This window comes from Pongo pygmaeus, chromosome 12 (assembly GCF_028885625.2).
Source record: "Pongo pygmaeus isolate AG05252 chromosome 12, NHGRI_mPonPyg2-v2.0_pri, whole genome shotgun sequence".
NCBI lineage: Eukaryota > Metazoa > Chordata > Mammalia > Primates > Hominidae > Pongo > Pongo pygmaeus.
In genome coordinates, this window is record NC_072385.2 from 80,233,618 (window position 1) to 80,259,940 (window position 26,323).

At 34.4% G+C, this 26,323-nt stretch overlaps 1 long non-coding RNA gene across 1 annotated transcript in view; it reads left to right on the forward strand.

Moving 5' to 3' along the window:
• Nucleotides 1-20,934: 20,934 nt before the first annotated feature.
• The window catches only part of LOC134737860 (uncharacterized), a 609,803-nt gene continuing 604,414 nt past the window's right edge, over nt 20,935-26,323 (forward strand). The window contains exon 1 of the long non-coding RNA XR_010123249.1: nt 20,935-21,019. This is a non-coding gene — a long non-coding RNA (uncharacterized LOC134737860). The remainder of the gene's footprint in view (nt 21,020-26,323) is intronic.

Sequence of the window (26,323 nt, forward strand, 5' to 3'; positions counted from 1 at the left end):
AGTTTGAAATCAGGTAATGTGATGCCTCCAGATTTGTTCCTTTTGCTTAGTCTTGCTTTGGCTCTGCGGGCTCTTTTTTGGTTCCATATGAATTTTAGAATTTTTTTTTTTAATTCTGTGAAGAATGATGGTGATATTTTGATGGGAATTGTGTTGAATTTGTAGATTGCTTTGGTCAGTATGGTCATTTTTACAATATTGATTCTACCCATTCATGAGCATGGGATGTATTTCCATCTCTTTGTGTCATCTGTGATTTCTTTAAGCAGTATTTAGTAGTTTTCCTGTAGAGGTCTTTCACCTCCTTGGTTAGGTATATTCCTAAGTACTTTTTTTTTTTTTTTTTTTTTTTTGCAGCTATTGTAAAAGGGGTTGAGTTCTTGATTTGATTCTCAGGTTGGTCATTGTTGGTGTATAGAAGAACTACTGATTTGTGTATATTAATTTTGTATCTGGAAACTTTGCTGAATTCTTTTATCAAGAGTTGTGCAATTTAATACTCGAGCGTGTTTATACTACTGTTATTATTTGTCTACTTTTTTGGAAAGAAATATGTATTGTCTGAGATATGTATTGTCTGTATTGTCTGTTACTATTATAGAAATAGTAACAAAATTTAAAATAAATTTTATTGACTAATAGATTAACATATTTATATTTTAAAAATATTTGCAGCCTTTTACACTTCCATATATAATCTTTCAATGATGTAATTATAGGGAAGACATAGTTTTGCATTTCATTCTGTTGACATAGTGTAATTTTTAATGACCATGTGGCCATTTCTCTATTGAGAGAGGAGCTTTATTGTTAAAGGTATCTCATCTTCACCACCCAAAAAACATTATGTGCTATTTCAGGGGCCAACTAGACTTAGACTTTCAACAACTGCCTTGCATTGAAACAGAAATGATTGGAACTAATCCTGCCATAAATCTCTGTAAAAAAAAAAATCGAACAAAAAAAACCACTATTAGATTGGCATGTCTGAGCTCAGACTCTCCTTGGGCAGGGCTTGCTGCAGCTGCTGTGGGGGATAGGGGTGTGGTTCCCAGGCCAATGGAGTTATGTTCCCAAGGGGATTATGGCTGCCTCCACTGAGTCATACAGGTCACCAGGGAAGTGAGAGAAAGCCAGCAGTCACAGGACTCACCCTGCTCCCACAGAGCCTGCAGTCCCAAAGGCCGATCTCACTCCCACTATGTCCCCCTCAACAGTACCACGTCTATTTCCAGGCAGCCAGTGACCAAGGCTGAGAACTCACTTCAGACCACCAGCCTCCCTGCTGAGAAAGTAAGCAGACTCAGAGTTTTTCAGCATGTCAGGGAGCCTGCAGTGGCAATGCAATTCCTTCAAACGGTCGGTGGATTCTCTCAGCTTTTCTGGTATGTTCCTGCAGTAGTTCTTGGAGCAAAATTCATGATGTGATTTTCTACACGCTGCTCTGTCTGTCCAAGCCTGAGAGCTGCAAGCTAGTCCTGCTTCCCATCCACCATCTTAATCCCTATGTCTCAGAATGGTTATTTTTAAAAAGACAAAAAATAGCAAATGCTGGCAAGGATGCAGAGAAAGTGGAATGCTTATACAGTGTTAGTGGGAATGTACAGTAGGACAGCCATTATGGAAAACAGTATGGAGGTTCCTTAAAAATTAAAAATAGAAATGTCATATGATCTAGCAATCCCACTACTGGCATTTATTCAAACAAAAGGAAATCAGTATATCGAAGAGATATCTGTGCTCACATATTCACTGCAACACTATTCACAGTAGTCAAAATATGAATCAACCTAAGTGTTCATCAACAGATGAATGGATAAAGGAAATGTGGTACATATACCTAATGAAATACTGTTCAGCCATAAAACAGAACAAAATTCTGTCATTCTCAGCAACATGAATATCTTGGAGTACATTCTGTTAAGTGTCAGGCACAGAAAGATAAAGACTGCATGTTCTCACTTATATGTAGGACCTAAAAAAGTGAAGCTCATAAAAGTAGAAAATAGAAGTGTGGTTATTAGGGCCCAGGGAGAGGATTTGGAAATACTGTTGGTTAACTGATACAAAATTACAGTTACATGTGCATATATTCCTCTCATATATGGGGACTATATATAGAAGGAATATGTGTGTGTGTGATATATAAATATTTCTCTATATATATGGAATGAGTTCTTGTTTTCTATAGCACTGTATGGTGAGTATAGTTAACAATAATTTGTTGTATATTTTCAAATAGGAGAAGAGAGAATTCTGAATGTTCCCAACACAAAGATATGGTAAATATTTGAGGTGACGACTATATTAATCATCCTGATTTAATCATTATAATTTTATATATACCTATACATATATATGTATCAAAATATCACTCTGAACCCCATAAATATATACAACTGTTACAAGTCAATTAAAAATGAAGAAAATTAAGTCAGTCTGCATATACTAACATGGAATGAGACAAAGGTCTAATATGTAAATAAATGTAAGTATTTATTTATACATAAAAATACCTTTGGTATGATTATATACATCAGAAAATCTATTAGTTATAACTTTTTCTTGAATACATTCTTCTTGGAGCTATCTCTAGGCTTTCTATACATCATTGCCATTCATCATTATTCTAGAAACCCTCTTTGCCTGGACTCTGAGTCAGATTTCTTATTTCCTGGATCTTATGTTTTTACATTTATTGCTTTATTTTACATTTTTGGGTGCAATATGTTCTTCAACAGCTTCCCAAGAAATAGAGAACATGTATTCTTGAAAAGTTTTCATAATTGTAAATGTTTTTATTTTTGCTCACATTTAATAGTTTGATTTGGAATAGAAATGCATTGGGAATTTTTTTTCCTCATAATTTGGGGTTATTTTTCTATTGTCTTCTAGCATCCAGTGTTGTTGCTCAAACTTCTGCCATTACAGTTTCTAATCCTCTGTATGCATCCTTTAACTTATCTCTAGAAACTAATATTCTTTATTCCTGGTGTCTTGATATTTTATGACTACATGCCGTAATATAGGTCTTTTAAAATCATGTTTTTTTGATTATGCTGTGGGTCCTTCCAATCTGTAAATTCATGACTTTATGTTCTGTGAAATTTTCTTGGATTATTTGACAAATTTGTCCCCTGTTTTTTTCCTGTTCTTTCTGTAAAACTTCTATTCAAAGGTTGAACCGCTTTGCAAGATCATCCTACTCTCATATTTTCTCTATTATTTCTAAACACTTTGTCCTCATATTCTGCTTTATTGGAGATTTTCTCAGTGTAATATTAAACTTTTCTTAATTTGTTTTTGTAATTATCTTTCATCATGTTTTTTGAAAATTTTCAGGACTTTCTGTCTTTGTGTCTCTGAATCTTCTTTCTCTGTCTTTTTCTCATTTAATAACATTTTGCTCTTTCCTTTTTGGCTATAACAATTGTAGATTATAAAAAGTTTCATTCTTCTGCCTTCATTATTTCTGTGTCATCCACATTCTTATTTTTTGTTTTCTTTTGCTTTTTCTTTGGTCTCTGCTTTATGTGAGAGGTGTGCCTTAAATGGTCTCATGATCTTTGTCTCCATTTATATGTAGGATTGAAGGCTGAATGTTTGAGAAGTGTGCATTTGGGAAGTCTCAATGCTTGGGAAGAATCAGATACTTCTTATGAATGGGGTAGGGCAGGGTAGCCAGGCTATTTTGTTAGGAGATCTTCACGTTTTAATCTCAATCTCTTTTCTTTTACTTTAGTCAATTTCCCTAGAGAAGACTCCTCAACCTCCTTTCTGAGGTGGTACGAATCTAGGATTCATAGGGGTCAGGGAAGTGTAGTGTTTACTGTACCAAATTCAGACTTGTGATTATTTACTGTATTTTCAGGAAGAGACCTCAGCTATCTATACTCATTGTCCCCCGGTTCAGAGACTTTTTTGTTTAGTCTCTCCAGAACATAGCATTGAAATGTTCATATTATTATTTTTAAAACCAGAGATACTTTTCTGGTGTGAGGATTTCAAAGAGATGTTGGATGCATAAAGTTTTCATGCAAAATATTGAGGTCAACTGCATGAAGTAAGTATATTTTTAGGGGTATTTTTTCCCAGGTATCCCAATTATCAGCTCTACTTTTATGGTTTTGACATTTGAACAATGACAGAGGCTCTGAATTTAGATCATGCAGACCCTATAACTTTTGAATCTGGCAAAATGTAAATATAATATTACCTATTACATGAAATTTATTTTATATAAGAGCTCATTTACATGTGAAGTAGAAATCAAAGCAATCTATCAACATATGTATGTGTACTGCTATTATCAGATTCTCAATTGGGGGAGCTTATTATAAGAGTGAGTCTCAGTTTGAATATATGAATGGGGAACTTATTTTGAAAAAATATATGTAGGTAATCCAGATGAATTTGGACCAAGATGAGATGAGCAGTCTGACTGGAATGCAGAGGAGATGCATGCCTTGGTCTCCATTGGCTGGGCCCCAGGCACAAATTCATCCATTTTCTAAGTGGGGTAGTGGTCTGGTCAGGTTGAGGAAGACATTGCTACATTTTTATTCTCTTTTAATTATGAGCAGAGTTGAGAAGATACACTAGAGATTTTACTAATTTACTTCAAGTTATTTATTTGACTGAATTTTGTTAGGATCTAATATATTTTGATAAAGATTAACAATAATTTGGTACTAATTTTAATTTAGATATGTGTGTTGTTATTGATTAATTGATCTCTTTTTGAAGTAACAGATGTGTTCTAGGTTAGTGAGCGGCTTGCTTTACTGAAGGTCCACTTTGGAACATCCTGAGAAGCATACTCAAGTTAGTAATGGGATATTAATGAAGTCTTATAGTGACTTTAATGATAAGGTGGGTAGGGTAACACTTTGGGCAGTGATATGATCTGAAAATATAATATTTGTTCTGAGCCAGCTCAGTCAGGTCCAACTAGCCATCCACTGTGTTTAGGAATCTAAGTTATTTGGAGTCAGGGCGAGGCTGGGACCTCTTAGGAGAGATACTATGAAACAGAGTAATGGGGAAGATCATGATTAAAGCTACAAATGGATAACAAATATACATATAATCAAGCACATTAAATATTTAACTGACAAAATTAATTCAGCATTGCTTGGCCCATCTCATACACAGTGTGTTTGGTCTGCATTACTAAGTAGTTTTTCACATTTCTTTCATCTGTTTTTTACTCAATTGTAAACACCATCTTAATCCTAAAGAACCAGAGTGTTATGAGAAGATACCAATCATTTACCAAAGATGAAGTTCACAGTGTACCTCTTTAAAGTGCTGGCTTTCCAAGAAGAGATAAGATTCCCATTAAAGTAAGTTGTAGAGGAGCTTTGTCAAGTGTTAGTGTTACTATATTCACTTTTTGATGAAAAGAAAGCATCTGTACACTAGGTCGTAAACTGGTACAGAAACTTCTTTTGCAGTGGGATGTCAGTTTCCAAGTTCCTCTCTATGGCAATTTATGGCAATGTGAATTGTTAAGAATACTTGGTGTGGTTTAATTCTAAAAGGATTAAATGAGACTTTTTAATACATGCCCCTTGATTTGGGGTCTCAGTATCCAGGTTAAAGTTTGGGACTTGGATGGGTGTGACTCTTTGCAAAGGCAGATTTGGCCTATTAATAATAAGACCAAGAAATATTTATAAGAGCTTGACAGTATGAAGTGCTATTATTATCAAGCAACTGTAATGGAAGGATTTTTAGGGTAGATGCAAAAGATTTCTTAGGCCTACTCTAATTATTGTTTGAGTAAAATTCAGGTTTCCAATTTGGTGTGGCTCTTTAGGTCATTAAATTTGTGTAAATCTAATCTTCAGAACAAGGTAAACTGACATTGTCAGAAATTTTAGAAAATTTACTCATTAAAATACTTTGTTTCCTCTTAACTGCTTCTGCAATATGAAGATGATATGGATAGTACAAGAATTTTTATACATAAACAAATTGACCTTATTACCAAAACCAGACAAAGATACAGCCAAAAAGGAAAATAACAGGCAAAATCCCTGATGAACATAGGTGCAGAAATCCTCCACAAAATACAAGCAAACAAAATTCAACAACACATTAAAAAAATCACTCACTGTGATCAAGTAGGATTCATCTCAGGGATGCACTCTACAGACTCAATGCAACCCCTATGGAAATACCAATGACATTCTTCACATAAATAGAAAAAATAATCCTAAAACTTACATAGAACCACAGAAGACTCAGAATAGCCAAAGCCGTCCTGACCAGAAAGAACAAAACTAAAGGAATCACATTACAGCTGACTCCAAATTGTACTACAGAGCTATAGTAACCAAAACAGCATGGTACTGGCATAAAAACAGATATATAGACCAATGAAACAGATTAAAGAACCCAGAAATAAAGCCATGCATTTACAGTCAACTCATTTTCAACAATGGCACTAAGAACACACATTGGGGAGAGGACATGAACTTTAATAAATGGTGCTGGGAAAACTGGATGTCCATAGGCAGAAGGGTAAAACTGTACCCCTGTCTCTCACCATATACCAACATCAAATCAAAATGAATTAAAGACTTAACTTTAAGACTTCAAACTATGAAATTACTAGAAGAAAACATAGGGGAAATGCTATAGGACATTGGTCTGGATAAAGATTTTTTAGGTAGGACCTCAAAAACACAGGCAAGAAAAGAAAAAAAAAATAGACAAATGGGATTACATCAAGCTAAAAAGCTTCTGTACAACAAATAATTAACAAAGTGAAAATAAAACCTACAGAATGAGACAAAATATTTGCAAACTGTTCATTTAACAAGGGATTAATAACCAGAATAAAGAACTCAAAACAAGTCAATAACAACAACAATAACAACAAAAATCTAATTTAAATACAGGCAAAACATCTGAATAAACATTTTTGAAAAGAAGACATACAAATGGCCAAAAGGTATATGAAAAAATGCTCAACATCACTAATCACCAGGGGAATGCAAATCAAGACCACATTGAGATATTATCTCACCCTAGTTAAATGGGTATTATTAAAAAGACAAAAAATAATGCTGGCAAGGGTGAGAAGAAAGAACTTTTATACACTGTTGGTGGGAATGTAAAGTAGGATAGTCATTATAGAAAACATGGCAGCTCTTCAGAAAACAAAAAATAGAACTACCATATGATCCAGCATTCTCACTGCTGGTTATATATCCAAAAGAAGGGAAAACAGTATATCAAAGAGCTATCTGCATTTCCATGTTTATTGCAGCACTACACACAATGGCCAAGATGTCGAAATGTCTATCAACAAATGAATGGATTTTAAAAATGTCGTATATACACACAATAGAATATTATTCAGCCATTAAAATAATAAAATCCTGTCATTTGCAGTAACAGGGATGGAACTGAAAGTCATTATGTTAAGTAAAATAACCAGGCACAGTAAAACAAATATTGCATGTTCTCGTTAAATGTGGGAGCTGAAGAAGTGGATCTCATGCAGGTAGAGAGTAGGTTGGTGGCTACCAGAGGCTGAGAAGGGCAGAGGGGAGTGGGCAATGAAGAGAATGTGGTTAATGGGTACAAAAATATGTTAGATAGTATAAATAAGTTCTAGTATTTTATAGTACAGTAGGGAGACTGTAGTTAACGATCATTTATTATATTTTTCAAAACAGCTAGAAGAGAAGAATTGCAATGTTCCTAACACAAAGATAAATGCTTGAGGTGATAGGTATTCCAATTACCCTGATTTGATCATTAGACCCTGCATACCTGTATCAAATATAACATGTACCCCCAAAATATGTACAATTATGATATACCAATTAAAAAAGAATGGACTCACGTTTTTCCCCTAATCTGATCTGTGAGGTGGTTTAGTATAATAGAAACAGAAACAGGCGATCTTTTTGTCATTGCAATAAAACCACCTTTCCTGTAAGGATGGTGTTCTGTGAATGAAGAGATGAAACATACTATCACTTGATAATAGCCATATCAATTTCCCTTAGAATATTAAACTCATTTGTAAGTTTAGGAGAGGTCTCAAGGACCTAGACTTGTCATAATTCTTACAGTTTTTTCTATGTCATGAACTTGACAAATCAGGCATATGAAATGATAGTCCTCAGCAATTTTTGTAAAATTAGAGGCAAATCAATATTTATTACCTGATTTATTATATTCTTTACTTATTTCAGACATACAGCACAGGAACAAGATGTGGAAGAACAACCTGAGGAGAAATCAGGCTATTATCTTGGGTTTGCTGCAGATAATCAACATTTAAAAAATACAGATAAACTCTAGAGTAGGCTTCCAGGTGAAACTCCCAGGAGAGCACCTAAGGGAAATATTATGTCTTGGACTATCGGGAAACTGGGAATTAGATAACTTTAGACTCCACTCTGGTTCCAGAATCATACCAATTTGGTTTCAATACAGAGATCAGAAACTGAGAGTGCAACTGTTTGCTACAGGAATACCTTACCTTCGTTTTACAATCTAGAAATCAGCTACTACCATTCCCATCAAGAAAACTCCCATGGTTTCTCTCTCTCCACATGTCCTAGTTCCAAATGCAATTTTCATAACAGTATATGGGATTGGCAGAGTCTAATTCATATCTGGAACCCAAGCTTCAAGAGTGTGTTTAAATGCTCCTAAGTTTTCTATTCTATGCAGTGTAGAAGATTGCCATAGATGCTGAACAAACTTGACTATTGGATTGGGCATCCTTTATCATTTGACAATTTTAAACTATGAGATTATATTAGTTATTTAAAAAATTAAATAAAAATTCAAACATCCTGATGAGTATCTACTACTGGCTGTGATAAAGTGCTCTACTGCTAAACCTAGCCCTACCACCATCAACAGTTATAAAATTGGACAAAAATCTCTGAAACAACTGTTTCAAAGGCAGTGCAGGACTTTGAGCCCTGAGAGAATATAATCCCATAAGATGAGTCCAATTTTTACCTGGGGTCACTTTTTTGGATTATGGCACACGGAAGTGGAGTACCAACAGCAGTAACTTGCCAAGGAACTAAAAATCTACATTGAATCTTCCAGGCCTTTAGGAAAGAAATCATATTAAAATTATACAGAGTCCTTCAGAAAATAGAAAAATAGAAATTAGAAAAGAAGAACACATTTTGAGAGCTCACCTTAGCCCTAGTATCTACCAATAATAGAAGAGAACATTACAAGACAGGAAAATTACAAACCCATTTTCTCATTTATATATGCAAAAACTCATATTAGCACATTGAGTGGATAATGCATCCTGACCAAGAGGGTTTAATCTAATGAATGCAAGATTGGCTTAATATTCAAAAACTAATTAATAAAATTTACCACATTGAAAGACTGTAGGAGTAAAGTCATGTGATCATCTGAATAGATTCACAAAAGAAAATCACTTGACAAAGTTCAACACCAGTTCATAATAAAAACATACACACACACACTGAAAAGTAGGAATAGAAGGAAACTTAATGAAGGACACTTATGAAAATCTTATGGCTAATGTTATACTTATTGAAGACCAAAAGATTTCCCCTAAGTTCAGGAAAAAAGCAAGGATGTGTGATCTCATCATTTTGATTCCGTATTTACTGAAGGTTGTAGCCAATACAAAAAGCAAAATATGGAAGAGGCATCAAGATTGGAAAGATGAAAGTAAAATTGTCTCTATTCACAGAAAAAGTGATCTAAAAAAATAAAATAGACAACATTAAATTGTATTTATATACTGTGGTTATCTTATTCCTTACTCTACTAGAATATAAGTTTCACAAATGAAAAAGAAGTAAACACTAATTCCATTTACAATAGCAATAAAAATGTAATACTTAGGGATAAATTAAAGATGTACAAAACGTTTAAAATAAAATCTATGAATTTTTGAGATAAATATCAAAATTAAATTTTGTGATAAATATCTAAATAAGTAGAAAGTTACACCATATTTATGGTGTGGAAAAAATCTATAGTGTTAAGATGTTAATTATTTACAAACTAATTTCTATATTTAATGCATTCTCAATCAAAATCTCAGCAGATGTTTTGTTGTTGAGATGGACAAATCAATTCTAAAATTTATTTCTAAATGCACAAAAGTAGAATATCTAAAACTATTTTAAGAAAACAGAGTTTAAGAATCGTAATTCTACTCTCTTTCTATCAGATCAACTTTTTCAGATTCCACATATGAGTGAGATCATGCTGTATTTGTCCATCTGTGCTTGGCTTATTTTACTTAATATAATGTCTTCTAGGTTCATCCATGTTGTTGCAAATAAAAGCCTTTTATTTTATTTTGTAACATTCTAGTAGAGGGAGGAATATATATTTTTTTGTGAATCTTTTTATAGCTGAATAGCATTTCATTATGTATATGTACCACATTTTAAAATTCCATTCATCTGTTGATAGACACTTAGGTTGATTCCATATCTTGGCTATTGTGAACAGTGCTGCAATAAATATGGGAGTGCAGATATCTCTTTTACATACTGATTTTATTTCCTTTGAATATATCCTCAGTGGTGGGTTGTTGGATCATGTAGCAGTTCTATTTTTTACTGATATATAATAGTCGTACATATTTTTGGGGAACTTATGATTTGATATATGTATACAATGTGTAATGATCAAATAAGGGTAATAGGATATTAATCACCTGAAACATTTATTTTTTCTTTGTGTGGGGAACATTACAATTCTTCTCTTCTAGCTATTTTGAAATATGCAATAAATCATTGTTTACTATAGTCTGGCTATTGTACTATCAAATATTAGAACTTATTTCTTCTATCTAGCTATATTTTTGTATCCATTAACCAACTTCTCTTCATCTTCCATTTCCCCCTTCCATTCTCAGCCTGCAGTAACCACCATTCCACTCTTTACCTTCATGACATCCACATTTTTAGCTCTCACATATGAGTGAGAACATGCAATCTTTGTCTTTCTGTGTCTAGCTTCTTTCACTTAACATAATGATTTCCAGTTCCATTAATGTTGCTGAAAATGACAGGATTTCATTCTTTTTATGGCTGAATAATATTCCAGTGGGTATATACCACATTTAAAAAATCCATTTGTTCATTGATAGACAATCCCATATTTTGGCTTGTGATTGGTGCTGAAATAAACATTGTAGTGCAGATATCTCTTCAATAAACTGATTTCCTTTCTTTAGGATATATATGTGGTAGTTCTATTTTTAATTTTTTGAGGAATCACCATAATGTTGTTTATAATGGCTATACTTATTTACTTTCTCACTGACATCTTTGCCAGCATTTGTTGTTTTGTCTTTTTGTAACAGTAATTCTAACTGGGGTAAGGTGATATTCTGTTTGGTTTTGATTTGCCTTTCCCTGATGATGAGTGATGCTGTGTATTTTTTTCATATCCCTGTAGATTATTTGTATGTCTTATTTTAAGAAATGTTCACACACCCTCCCAAGACTGAGCCAGGAAGAAAATGAACCCCTGAAAAGACCAATAACAAGCTCTGAAACTGAATCTGTAATAAACAGCCTGCCACCCCCTAAAAGCTCAGGACCAGACAGATTTGTAGTCAAATTCTACTAGATTTACAAAGAAGACCTGGTACTATTCCTACTGAGACTATTCAAAAAAATTGAGGAGTGACTTCTAACTCGTTCTATGAGGGCAGCATCATCTTGATACCCAAACCTGGCACAACAACAACAACAAAAACTCTAGGCCAATATCCTCAATGAACATAGATGCAAAAATCCTCAGCAAAGTATTGGCAAATGGAATCCAACAGCACATTAAAAAGTTTATCCACCACAATCAAGTAGATTTTATCCCTGGGATGCAAGGTTGGTTCAACATACACAATAATAAACGTGATTCATCATGTAAACAGCACTAACGACAAAAACCGCATGATTATTTCAATAGATGCAGAAAAGGCTTTTGATAAAATTGAACACCCCTTCATATTAAAAATAAACCATCTCAATAAACAAGGTATTGAAAGAACATACCTCAAAATACTAAGAGCCATCTATGACAAATCGACAGCCAGCAACATACTGAATGGCCAAAAGCTGGACGCATTCTCCTTGAAAACCTACATAAGACAAGGATGTCCTCTCTTACCACTTCTATTCAACATAGTACTGAAAGTCCTGGCCAGAACAATGAGGCAAGATAAAGAAATAAAGGGCATCCAAATAGGAAGAGAGGAAGTTAAACTGTCCCTGTTTGCAGATGACGTAATCTTATATCTAGAAAGCCTCATAATATTGGCCCCAAAGCTCCTTAAGCTGATAAAAAACTTCAGCAAACTCTCAGTATACAAAGTCAATGTACAAAAATCACTAGCATTCCTGTACACTAACAACAGTCAAGCTGAAAGCCAAATCAGAAATGCAGTCCTATTCACAATTGCCACAAGAAGAATAAAATACCTAGGAATACAACTAACCAGTAAGGTAAAAGATCTCTATAGGGAGAACTACAAAACCATGCTTAAAGAAATCAGAGATGACACAAACAAATGGAAAAAGATTTCACGCTTGTGGATAGGAAGAATCAATATTGTTAAAATGGCCATTGTGCCCAAAGCAATTTATAGATTCCTATCAAACTGCCAATGACATTCTTCACAGAACTAGAAAAAAGTATTCTAAAATTCATATGAAACATAAAAGAGCCCAAATAGCCAAGGCAATTCTTTTTTTCTTTCTTTTTCTTTTTTCTTTCTTTCTTTTTTTTTTTTTTTTTGAGATGGTGTCTCACTCTGTCTCTCAGGCTGGAGTGCAGTGGCGTGATCTCTGCTCACTGCAAGCTACACCTCCTGGTTTCACACCACTCTCCTGCCTCAGCCTCCTGAGTAGCTGGGACTACAAGCACTTGCCACCATGCCTGACTAATTTTTTTTGTATTTTTAGTAGAGACGGGGTTTCACCATGTTAGCCAGGATGGTCTTGATCTCCTGACCTTGTGATCCATTTGCCTTGGCCCCCCAAAGTGCTGGGATTGCAGGCGTGAGTCACCATGCCCGGCCTAGCCAAGGCAATTATAAGCAAAAATAACAGAGCTGGAGGCATCATACTACCTGACTTCAAACTGTACTACACGGCTACAGTAATCAAAACAGCATGGTACTGGTACAAAAACAGACACATAAACCAATGGAACAGAATAGAGGGCCCAGAAATAGGGCCATGCACCTACAATCACCTGATCTTCAACAAAGCTGACAAAAACAAGCAATGGGGAATGGACTTCCTGTTCAGTAAGTGGTACTGAGACAACTGGCTAGCCGTATGCAGAAAATTGGAACTGGATCTCCTTCTTATACCATATAAAAAGTTAACTAGAGATGGATTAAAGACTTAAATGTAAAACCCAAAACTATAAAAACCCTGGAAGACAACCTATGCAATACCATCCAGGACATAGGAACAAACAGATTTCATGAGGAAGACACCAAAAGTAATTGCAACAAAAGCAAAAATTGACAAATGGCTTCTAATTAAACTAAGAGCTCTGCATGGCTAAAGAAACTATCAAGAAAGTAAACAGACTACCTACAGAATGGGAGAAAACTTTTGCAAACTATGCATCTGACAAAAGTCTAATATCTAGCATTTATAAGGAACTTAAACCAATTTATAAGCAAAAAACCCAACCCCATTAGAAAGTGGGCAAAGGACATGAAGAGACATTTTCAAAAGGAAACACATGTGGTCAACAAGCACATGAAAAAAAGCTTAACATCACTGATCATTAGAGAAATGCAAATCAAAACAACAATGATACACACCATCTCACACCAGCCAGAATGGTTATTAATAAAAGTAAAAAAAAAAGGTTCTGGTGAGGTTGTGGAGAAAAAGGAATACTTATACACTGTTGGTAGGAGTGTAAACTAGTTCAACAATTGTGGAAAGCTGGGTGGCAATTCCTCAAAGGCCTAAAAACAGAACTACGATTTGACCCATTAATCCTTTGGGTATATAAGCTGCTGCCAAACTAATTTCCAAAATGTGTAATCCTTAAGTAGATCAATTACAAGTTCCAAAGCTGAATCAGTTTCCAAAATGTGGAAACCAGTTTGGCAGTATCTTATATACCCAAAGGAATATAAACTGTTCTGTCATAAAGACATATGCACACAAATGTACATTGCAGCACAATTCACAATAGCAAAGACATGGAATCAACCTAACTGCCGATCAATGGTAAACTGGATAAAGAAAATGTGGTACATATATACCATAGAATGACAGGCAGCCATAAAAAAGAATGAGATCATGTCCCTGCAAAGGGATGGAGCTGGAGGCCTTTATCCTTAGCAAACTAATGCAGGAATAGAAAAGCAAATACTGCGTGTTTTCATTTGTAATTGAGAGCTAAATGATGAGAACACATGGACACGTAGAGGGAAACAACAGACACTGGGACCTAGTGGAGGGTGGAAAATGAGAGGAGGGAGGGGATCAGGAAAAGTAACTATTATGTACTGAACTTAATACCTGGGCAATGAAATAATCTGTACAACAAACCCCCATGACACGAATTTACCTTAACTTAAAATAAAAGTTAAAAAAAAAAGTCTATTTAGATCTTTCGCCCATTGAAAAAAATCAGATTATTTGTTTTTTGAGAGAAGGGGAAGGAGGATGGGAAGAGGTTGGTCAATGAGTATAAAGTTAGGGTTACATAGGAGAAATAAATTCTGATGTTCTATTGCATAGTAAGGTGACAATACAATGAAAATGTACTGTATATTTCAAAATAGTTAAAGAGAAGATTTTGAATGTTTTTACCACAAAGAAATGACAAGTTTTTGGGGTGGTGGTTATGCTAATTACCTTGATTTGATCATTACAGAATATATAAATGTATCAAAACATCACAGTGTACCCCATAAATGTGTACAATTATGTGTCAATTAAAAATGTAATTTTTTAAAAGACTAAGAGAAACAAAACAGCAAAGTTTGAGTATTTTCACCACTTTATTTTAGGTTATTACAAAGTTATAATAAGCAAGATGGTATTGATATAAAAACAAATATATTACTGAAATCTGTTCCAATGACAAACAGAGAGTCTTGAATTTGTGCTATAATGACTTTTGACAAAGCCACCAAATTAATTCAGTGGAGGAAAGGACAATTTTTCAACAAATAGGGAAGAACTGGATATCCATATGGAAAAAAACACCACAATTCCTATATCATACCATTTATAAGAATTTGATATGAATCATAAACCTAAACATGAAGTGCAAAACTATAAGGGTTATAAAATAAAACATGGAAGAATATTTGATGACCTAGAAGTTTTCTTGACAGAACTCAGAAAGCACTAACCTTATAAGATAAAAGTAATAAATTGGACTTTATCAACATTGAAGTTTTGCTCATCAAAAGACATCATTAAGGAAATGTACACGAAAGCCACAGATTAACATAAAGTATCCACAATATAGAAATGTGAAAAATATTTTTTTTTTTTTAAGACGGAGATTCACTCTGTCACCCAGAGTGCAGTGGCACGGAGTGCAGAGGCTGGAGTGCAGTGTCACGGTCTTGGCTCACTGCAAGCTCCATCTCCCGGGTTCACGCCATTCTCCTGCCTGAGCCTCCCAAGTAGCTGGGACTGCAGGCACCCGCCACCACGCCTGGCTAATTTTCTGTATTTTTAGTAGAGATGGGGTTTCACCGTGTTAGCCAGGATGGTCTCGATCTCTTGACCTTGTGATCCCCCCACCTGGGCCTCCCAAAGTGCTGGAATTTCAGGCGTGAGCCACCGCACTCAGCCCGAAAAAAATTTTTATTTTGATTACATAAACAATTTATAATTTAATAACAAAAATATTTCCAATCCTCCCAAAAAATAGATAAAAGATTTAAATAGACACCTCACCAAGAAAGCTAAGCAAATGGCCAATTAGTCCATGAAAAAGTGTTTAGCATTATTGATCATCAGAGAAATCCAAACTAAAATCACTATGATATATCACCACACACTGATGCACACTAATGTTGAGATGGCTAACAGCAGCATAAAAGACAATGCCAAATGTTGGGGAGTATGTGGAGCAACAAGAACTCTTATACATTGTAGGTATAAAATGAAAACAAAACAAAATAGAACACATTTTGGAAACTAGTTTAGCAGCCTCTTATAAAGTTAACGACACCCTATGCCCTAGCAATCCACTTTTAAGTACTTAAGAAAAACAAAAGTATATCCCCAGAAATAGACTTGTGCAAACAAAATGCACCTGATATCCATATTGGAAAGGAAGAAATAAGACTATTTGTTTGCAGATGATATGATATTATAGACAGAGTATACTAAAAACCTCACTAAAAAACTATTAGAACTAATAAACAAGTTTAGCAAGGTTGTGAGCTAAAAGATCAAGATGCAAAAATCAACCGTATTTTTATGTACTGGCAATGAACAATCTGAAAATGAAATGAAAATATTCCATTTACAATACTATAAAATGGAATAAAATGCTTACGAATAAATTTAACAAAAGAAGTTTAAGACTTATACTTTAAATACTACCACACATTGTTGAAAGGAATTTTAAGAGATCCAAATAAATAGAAAGACATCCATGGTAAAAAAGTAGAAGACTTAAATTTTATAAAATGGTAATATTCTTCTGCAGATTCAATGGAACCTAATCAAATATCAGCTGCTGTTTTGGGGGACAGAAATTGACAAGATAATCTAAATTTGTATGGAGACTTAGGGACCCAGAATAGCCAAAGCAATCTTGAAAAAGAACAAAGTTGGAGTACACATGTTTCATGATTTCAACACTTACTGTAAAGTTATAGTAATCAACATAGTGTGATACTGGAATAATTATGGGCACATAGATTAACAGAATAGAATTGAGAGTCCAGAAATAAACTCTTACATTTTTAGTCAACTAATTTCAACAAAGGTACCCAAATCATTCAATGGGGAAAAGAATCGTATTAAGTGATTCTGGGAAACGAGATATCCACAGGCAGAAGAATTTAATTGGCTCCCTCAACCCATACACAAAAATTAACTCAAAATGGCTCACCAGCCTAAATGTAAGGATCAAAAGGATAAAACCTTTAGAAGAAAAGAGGAGTAAGTATTTATAAGCTTCAGTTAGGAAATGGTTTCTTAGTTATGACACCAAAAGTACAAGCAACAACAATAATATAGATAAATTGGATTCACCACAATTAATAGCTTTTTTGCTTAAATGCTATTAAGAAGGTAGAAAGACAACCCATAGATTGTGCAATTTCCAAATCATATATTTGATATGGGATTTTTGTACAGAATGTATAAAGAACTCTTACAAAACAATAATGAAAAGGTAAGTAACCCAATTAAAAGTGGGCAAAGGATCTGAATAGATATATTTTCAAAGACCGTGTGCACATGGCTAACAGACATGAAAAGATGCTCAATATCATTAGTCATTAGGGAAAGTGCAAATGAAAACCATGATAAGATACAATTTCATGCCCAATAGGGTGGCTATAATAAAAAAGACAGACAATAACAAGATTATGGATAAATTGGTACCATTTTACATCGCTGGTGGGAATGTGAAATGGTGCAGCCACTTTGGAAAAGAGTCTGGTAGTTCCCAAAAATGTTAAACTTAGGGTTACCATATGACCTAGTAGTTCTGCTCTTAGGTATCTTTTCAAGAGAAATAAGAAGATAGTTCCACAGAAAAACTTGTATACTGCTTGGGTGATGGGTGCACCAAAATCTCACAAATCACCACAAAACAACTTACTCATGTGACTAAACACCACCTGTTCCCCAATAACCTATGGAAATAAAAAATTAAAAAAAAATTTTTAAAAAGGAAACCTTGTAGGCAATTGTTCATAGCAGCATTATTCAGAATAGTCAAAACTTGGAACACAAAATATTCTATATTTGAGACAAATATTTTATAGACAAATAAAATGTGTTATATCCAGATAATGGAATATTACATGATCACAAAAAGGAATGAAGTACTGATACATGCTATAACATGGGGGAACCTTGAAAACATTTTGCTAAGTGAAATAAATCAGTCACAAAAGATTACATATTTCATGATTACATTTATATTAGGTATCCAAAATAGGTAAAGCTATAGAGACAGAAAGTAGATTAGTGATTACAAGGACCCGGGGCAGTGGGAATTTGGTGGAGGTATTGGGGAAGGGAATGGGAAGTGACTGCTAATAGGTATGAAGTTTCTTCTGGAAGAGTGAAATGTTCTAAACTTGATTGTGGTGATGATTGCACACTTCTGAATATGCTGAAAACCACTGGAGTGCACACTGGGTGCAAATTCCCCATTAAATGGATGAATTGTATGGTGTGTCACTTTTATTTTAATAAAGCTATTAAAAAAGAAAGAATGCACCACGTAGCTTTATTCAAAATAGCCCCAAACTAGAAAGAAAATCTACCAATAGGAGAATAGGTAAAATAATCGTGGAATATTCAGTGAATTCTACTGACTAATAAAAATGAACGTACTACTGATATAAGCAATGGCATGGATGAATTTCAAAAACACGGTAAGTGTAGAAATGCAGACACAGAAGAATACATGCTAGAACAGGCAAAGCTAGCCATTGGTGTAAGAAATCAGAACCGCAGCAGGGATTGAGTGGAAGGGTATACTAAGGAACTTTCTGGGTTGAAGAGTTGTGTACTTTGATGGGGATTTGGGTTACACATATGTTTATATTTTTAAAAACTTCCTGAACTATCCAGTTAAACTCTATGCATTTCACTGTTCATAAATAACTCAATAAAATATCCCATAACATTAAACAATGAAATATTACTTTTAATGAGAAAAGAGGATTTAATCTCTGCTAAGGGGAATTCTACAGGACACTAGATTTTAGAGCACTTCATGTCTTAGAAAGTTTTTTTTCCCAACCCATAAATAATAGAAATAGAAAGGAATACATAGAGCAATAACTGTAAGGTTTGCCTAGAATGCTTTTTAATTTTTCTTTCTTTTTTTTTTTTTTTTTGAGACAGGTTCTCACTCTGTTGCCCAGGTTGGAGTGCAGTGGTGCAATCTCAGCTCACTTCAGTCTCTGCCCCCTGAGTTTCAAGCAATTCTCCCACCTAAGCCTCCTGAGTAGCTGGGACTATAGTCTCCTGCTACACCCAGCTAATTTTTATTTTTAGGCAGAGATGGGGTTTCACCATGTTGTCCAGGCTGGTCTCGAACCCCTGACTTCAAGTGATCTGCCCACCTCAGCCTCCCAAAGGGCTGGGATTACAGCTGTGAGCCACTGTGTCCAGCCATTTTTTAAATTTTTTATTTTTTAACATAATTTCCGTTTATCTTATGGCACATGGATTTAGCGTTGAACTCAATTTTTAAAAGTCTTGAAATCAATACAGAAATTTATTACCTTCAGTATTCTATTAGCCTGATTTTTGGGATGCACTGCAGATGTCAGAAATGTACTGAAATGACTAGCAAGGATTATCAGAGATTTAAAAACCTCGACTCAGAATTTTAGGTGAAATAATTTTTGTATGTAATCAAAAGCACCTTTGCTTTGCATACTCATTTATGTATTGATTTTGTAAATATTTACTGTGTGCCTATTTTGTGCTGGATAAAGTTCTAGGAACTGCAAATATGCCTCTAAACAAGAGAACAAAAAAATACTTCTCTTTATAAAACTAACATTCTAATAAAGAACAAAATAACCGTTGCATATAAGTACATTTTTATAGTAGCTTGGAAAAAATCATACAGAGTATTGGGGACCTTGTTGAAATCTTAGCGAGGTCAGGATAGGCCTCACCTGAATGATAGTTAAGCAAACATTTGAGAAGTGACACATTTGAATATTTAGGGAAAGGCATCCAGACAGAGGAAACCAGACATGAAAAGCCCCAAGATGGAAGCATGCCAGGTATTTTTAAGAAACAGTAAGGAGGCTAATGTGGTTGTAGCAGAGTGAACAAGTGGATAGAATGGTAGGAGATTAAGTTGAAGGTGTATTCTGGGAGAAAGGGGTAAATATCGTGCAGGGCCTGGTGGGATAAAATTTCCTTTGGTTTTTACTCTGAATGTAATGGGGAGCCATAGGACATGCTCTGACTGACATTGTCCTAGGATCACTTTGTCCTCTCGATTACTGTTGAGAGGCAATGCCAGAAGCAAGGAGACCAATTAAGAGGCTATTGCAATACAGAGAGAGGCTGTTGGTGTGGACCCGGGTGGTAGTAATTGAGGTGAGGAGAAGCGGTCTGATTCTGTAGACTGCAGGTGGAGCAGGTCTGTTGTTAGTGGGTGGTGGTAGCAGTGATGGGGAGACTGAAGTCATATTTCGGACACACTAAAACGGACGTCCAAGTGTATTTCTAGTAAGTAGTTTGATATATCAGTATGGAAGCCTGGGGAGGAATCTGGATTACAGATATACATTGTATTATTGTTTACTTACAGTAATATGGCATGTGATTGCGTGAAATCAGTAATGGAGAAAGTACAGAGAAAGACGAGCAGTTTCTCTTCTTGGGAAGAGAATGGAGCAGTTTCTTGATGTTAAAGGAACAGCTTTAGCATTTCACCATTCAATGTTTTCTGTAGTTCTGTCATTGCAGATATCCATGATCAGGTTAAGGAAGTTCCTTTCTAGGAAATTAGACTAATTTTTTTTTAAATTATCAATTTGATCTGGTTTGACTCTGTGTCCGCATTTAAATCTCATCTTGATTTGTAGTCCCCAGGTGTGGAGGGAGGGAGATGATTGGATTATGGGGGTAGTTTCCCCCATGCTGCTCTCCTAATAGTGAGTGAGTTCTCACGAGATCTGATGGTTGTAAAGTGGAAGTTTCTGCTCCGCTTTTCTCTCTCTCCTGCTGCCTCGTGAAGAAAGTGTCTGCTTTTCCTTTGCCTTCCGCCATGATTGTAGGTTTCCTGAGACCTCCCCAGCCTTTCAGAAGTGAGTCAATTAAACCTCCTTTAATTACTCAGTCGGACTAATACACAATTGACGCTTAATTTTTATCAAATAGTTGTTCTGTACCAATTGAGATAATTATATGACTTTTTTTCTTTAATCTGTTAATTGATCTTTTTCTTATTAAACCAACCTTACATTTCCTGGGATAAACCTAACTTGGTTAGGATATATTATCTTCTTTATATAATGCTGAATTAGTTTTGCTAATATTTGGTTCAGGATTTTGCACCTGTGTTAATTTAAATAGGCCTGTGATACTCCCTTTTGTATTGTTCTTGTTGGATTTGGCATAAAAATTATTTTAATCTGGTAAAGTGAGTAGGGGAGTGTTTCCCCTGGAACAGTTTGTGAAAGCTTGAAATTTGTTGTATCTCCAATGCTGGTTGAACTTGCTGGTAAACCTCGCTGAGCCTAAAGTTGTCTTCATGAAAACATTTTATACTTCTCATTCAATTTTTTTAATACTTACGTTTTAAGACTTTAGATTTTCCATTCCTTATTGAGTTAACTTTGGCAAGTGATTTTTTATGGGAATTAGTCCATTTTGTTTAAATTTTCAGTGTAGTTGTTAATAAAATTATTTTACTACATTTTATATGCCTGCAGCATCTGTAGTATGTCTCCCTTTTCATTCCATATATTATTTTTCTTTTATTTGATTGACCTTGCCAGATGCTTGTCAGTCTTAGCAGTCTCTTCACAGAACTTTCAGTTTTTTTTCCTCTATATTATTTTATTTTTCTCTATATTATTTTATTTTCTATTTAATTAATTGCCACTTATTTCTCTTTATTTTCCAGTATCTTTGGGTATATTTTATTTTTTCTAACTTTTTAAGATGGATGCTTAGTTCATTGACTTTTATCCTTTTTTTAAACTAATATATGTATTTAAGACATTTTCTCTCTGATTACTGCTTTAGAAATATCCAAAAATTCTATTAGGCAGTTTCTTGTTGCTTTCCTTTCTGTATATTTTGTGTTTTCTGTTATTTCTTATTTAACCTATTTTTTAAGTTTCAAAACACAGGAATGTCTAATTATCTTCTTGTTATTGTGTTTTCAAATTAGTGCACTGTGGTTTAAAATGTTATTGTAGATTTTAATCCTTTAACATTTTTGAGACTCCTTTATTGGTCCTTGTGTAGTCAATTTCCATACGCATTCCAGGTAAGCACAAAAAGAATGCATGTTTGAAATATTTGGAGTGGAATGTTCATTTGTTCATTAGCTCAATTTTAGTAATATTGCTCAAGTAAACTGTATTCTTACTGATACTTTGTCAGCCTGTTCTATTCTCAAATAAATGTGTTATAATCTTCTATCATGATTTGCCTATTGTTTCAGTTCTGTATTCTCTTTTGATATATCTTGAGAGTGTTGTTTTATTTAAACTTTTTATTTGCACTAAGTTCAAAGAGGTAGGTTGTAATTTTTAAAGGAATTATCCATTTCATTTAGGTTTTCAAATTAATTTGATTTAGAGTTGTTCAAAGTAGATTTTGTGATTAAAAGGAGTTCTTTATGTTTAAAGGTAATTTTCCCTTTTGCCATCATTTAAACATTTCCTCCATCTATGCTTTACTTTTTAAATTAAGTTTTCTGGTCACTTATTTTATTGAATTTTTAAAAAGAGTTTTTTCATTAATATCTAATTTTTTTTACTTTGTTGTTTGACTAGCTGTTTTGAGTTGGTAATTTAATTCGTGCATTTCTATTTTTCCATTTTTATTGATACAAGTATCTAAGGCTATGAATTTTCATCTGATCACTGCTTTTGTTTCCCATGGATTATAGAAATTCTACAATTGCGATTTGAATTTTCCTGCTGACCTAAGCATTGTTTAATAAAAAGCTTCCAAATTTCCAGGTGAAAGGACTGCTTTAAAAACAATTTTTATTATTAATTTTTATTTTTATTTCGTGGTCACCAGATAAAATATATGTTTTGTTTTATGGCATGTAATTTAATGTTTATACATGTTTGCAAAGAGGATGCATTGTTTGTTACTGGGTGCAAAGAAAGCTTCACAAATCATACATTATTAATCATTTTTTCCCCTTAACCTTCTTATAACATGACTATGGTGTTAGAGTCTCTTATTTATCAGTGTATTTCTGTCTTCTTGCATTTACGTTGCTTATTTGGTATATATATTCATACATATTCTTTTTATGTTTTCATTGTGGACTATGGCCTTTAGCATTATATAATAAAGCGTCTTTCTGTGTCTCATTAATTGTTTTGGGGCCAGAATTGGACTTTCTTTGTTTAATATTAAGACCACAACCTCCGTTTTCTTATTTTTTCCATTTGCCAGGTATATCTTTATCCATTCTTCAGTTTTAGCTTTGCAAAATCATATTGTTTGGGATGTTTTTTATGCACACAGTAGTGCTGGGTTTTTCTTTGTTAGCCATTCTAAAATCTTTAAATAGAAGTGTAGAGAATTTACATTTACTGATATGATTGCTATCTTGAACCTTACCCCTGTCATAGTATTCTATGTATTATTTAATTTGTTTTTCAATTTTTGAATTTTTTAATATGTTTTTGGTATTTAGGAAGGTATGTAGTTTTTATGTATTGCTTTTCTTTATATTAATATTTTTGTATTGCTTTTAGATCCTTTTCCTCTTTAGGATTCTACTAATCGGTTTGCCTTCTTAAATCATTTCTTTCTGCTACCCCCTATCACTCAACTGGAAATAGTTAGCTTGTTCTACTTCTTTCTTTTACTATTAGACTTTGTTATTTCTCCTTTTCCTGTACAGATACCATTTACGTGGCATTCTTCTTCCTGTATTATGCCTTTGTTTTGGTATTACAGTTACAATTAAATGTTGTAAATGTTCTTCATTAATTGTTTTACAGAAGTGTCCCCAGTAATACTGTGGTTGGATAAAGATTGTTCCATAGAAATTTCCTCAGGGAAGGTTTGTTAATACAATAATCTTTTAGTTATTGTATGTTTAGTTTTACAGTTGGACAGCTTGATTTGATATAAAATGCTTGAATCACACTATCTTTTCTTGCGTTTAAAAATATTGCTACATTATTAGCTTTAAAAATATACATATATGCTGCTGGCAACATGATCTTTAAAAAAATTTGTAGGTGACACAATCATTTTACTGAGAAATTTAGAGGATTAAAAAATTCAATTGGAAATCATCATTCTCAGTAAACTATCGCAAGAACAAAAAACCAAACACCTCATGTTCTCACTCATAGATGGGAATTGAACAATGAGAACACATGGACACAGGAAGGGGAACATCACACGCTGGGGACTGTTGTGGGGTGGGGGGAGGGGGGAGGGATAGCATTAGGAGATATACCTAATGCTAAATGGCGAGTTAATGGGTGCAGCACACCAGCATGGCACATGTATACATATGTAACCAACCTGTACATTGTGCACATGTACCCTAAAACTTAAAGTATAATAATAATAAAAAAAATTCATATTTAAAGTATAATAGTTGCTTTATAATATGTCGTAAAGTTGACCACCCTTATTCATTTTCTCAGGTATATGGTGAACTCTTACTAAATTGATTCATGCCTTTTATTTCTGGGAAAGTTTCTTTGGATATAATTTAAAATACTCTGTTCTATCCCTTTGTTTTTCTTCATAGGGAGACCTAATTTGTAGTATGTTGTATCGTTTCGCCTTTCTTCTATATTTATCTCTTTCTCTCAGATACTTTTTTGCCAAATGACATATGTTTATGTCATTTTGTTTTCTAAGGTTTCTTTTATTTTTATCCCCTGTATCTCTTACCATACCTTCAATTTTTAATCTGTTCTCCCTTGGGCGTTTTGTAGCCAAAGACAGAGTGTTGAGACAGAGTCTTGCTATGTCAGCCAGGCTGGGGTGCAGTGACATGATCTTGGCTCGCTACAACCTCTACCTCCTGGGCTCAAGCAATTCTTCCACCTCAGCCTCCTGAGTAGCTGAGACTACAGGCACGTGCCATTGCACCCGGCTAATACTGGGTTTCACCATTTTGGCCAGGCTAGTCTGCAACTTCTGGGCTCAAGTGATTCGCCCATGTTGGCCTCCCACAGTGCTGGGTTTACAGGTGTAAGCCACCGCTCCTCGCCTTTTAAATAATGTTTTTTAGTTTTGAGCTGATTTTATCTTTTTCTTCGGTTTCTTTCTGGTGTTTGATAATCTCTTTTGTCACAACTTCCTATTTTTTGTCTGTTTCTATCTGAGTTTTTTAGTTTGAGATTTGTGATTTTTTAATCATATATGCAATTATTGTTTTATTTGCTTTATGTTGGAGAAGGTTTTACTCTGTGTGTGTGTGTGTGTGTGTGTGTGTGTGTGTGTGTGTGTGTTAACAATAGTCTGGATCATTTTTTTTCCACATCCAAGAACGTCTTGGAAGGCGACCTTAACTCCTTGCAACACTGTTTCTGAAATTATACCAAGTTGATACAGATTTGAAATGTTAACAGTGTCAGGACTTTGTTATCATTGCTTAATATACAACACCTGATTTATGGACTGCATCTCAACTGGCGGAATGTTAAATTGACACACAGACCCTGCTAGGCTACATAACTTAGGACTGTACAAAAAAACAGTGAAGAACATAGTTAGCAGATATTCCTTGTGGAGCTGGTCCACCCATGTAAACATTGTCTCTTGCAACTAACTGTATCCATCTAGAGCTGGAGTCTAGAAGCTGTACGTAGGTTTTTAGAACACTTTTTGATGAAAATGCCAATTATTTTTCTGCTACATTTCCTGAACTATATCCCTTCAAAAGGAAAATAAACTTGGTGCTTGGTTAAACCTATTTTTTCTGTAAATTTTATTTTCAAATATTGTTGATCTTTATGAATGGAGTATTTCTAGAACCCCCAACATTTTCATTCTTTTTTTCTTATATTAGTCTTGCATAGATGTTATATGTCTTTTTGTTATTATGCATGATGTTTTATTTTCCAGGACCAACAAAAACAGCTGTTTCTCTGGTAGGTTATTAAGAGTTTAGGTAGCTCTGACTGGAAAAAACACAAACTATTCTTCTTCTGATTTCATACCACAACAATCAACACAGAAGACTTCTGTGAACAAATATATATGGTTTTTTTCCCTCATATGCAAGCAAGCAATCACTTCTGCAGTGGACACCAGCTGGGCCTCCTCCAGTTCAATTCTGACACTGTCTACCTGGAGATAGTGTCTGATCCCACAGACTGAGGGCTCAGTCCCACAAGACTGCCCCCACCCCCACCTTCAGATAACAGTTTTAAGTCCAGGAC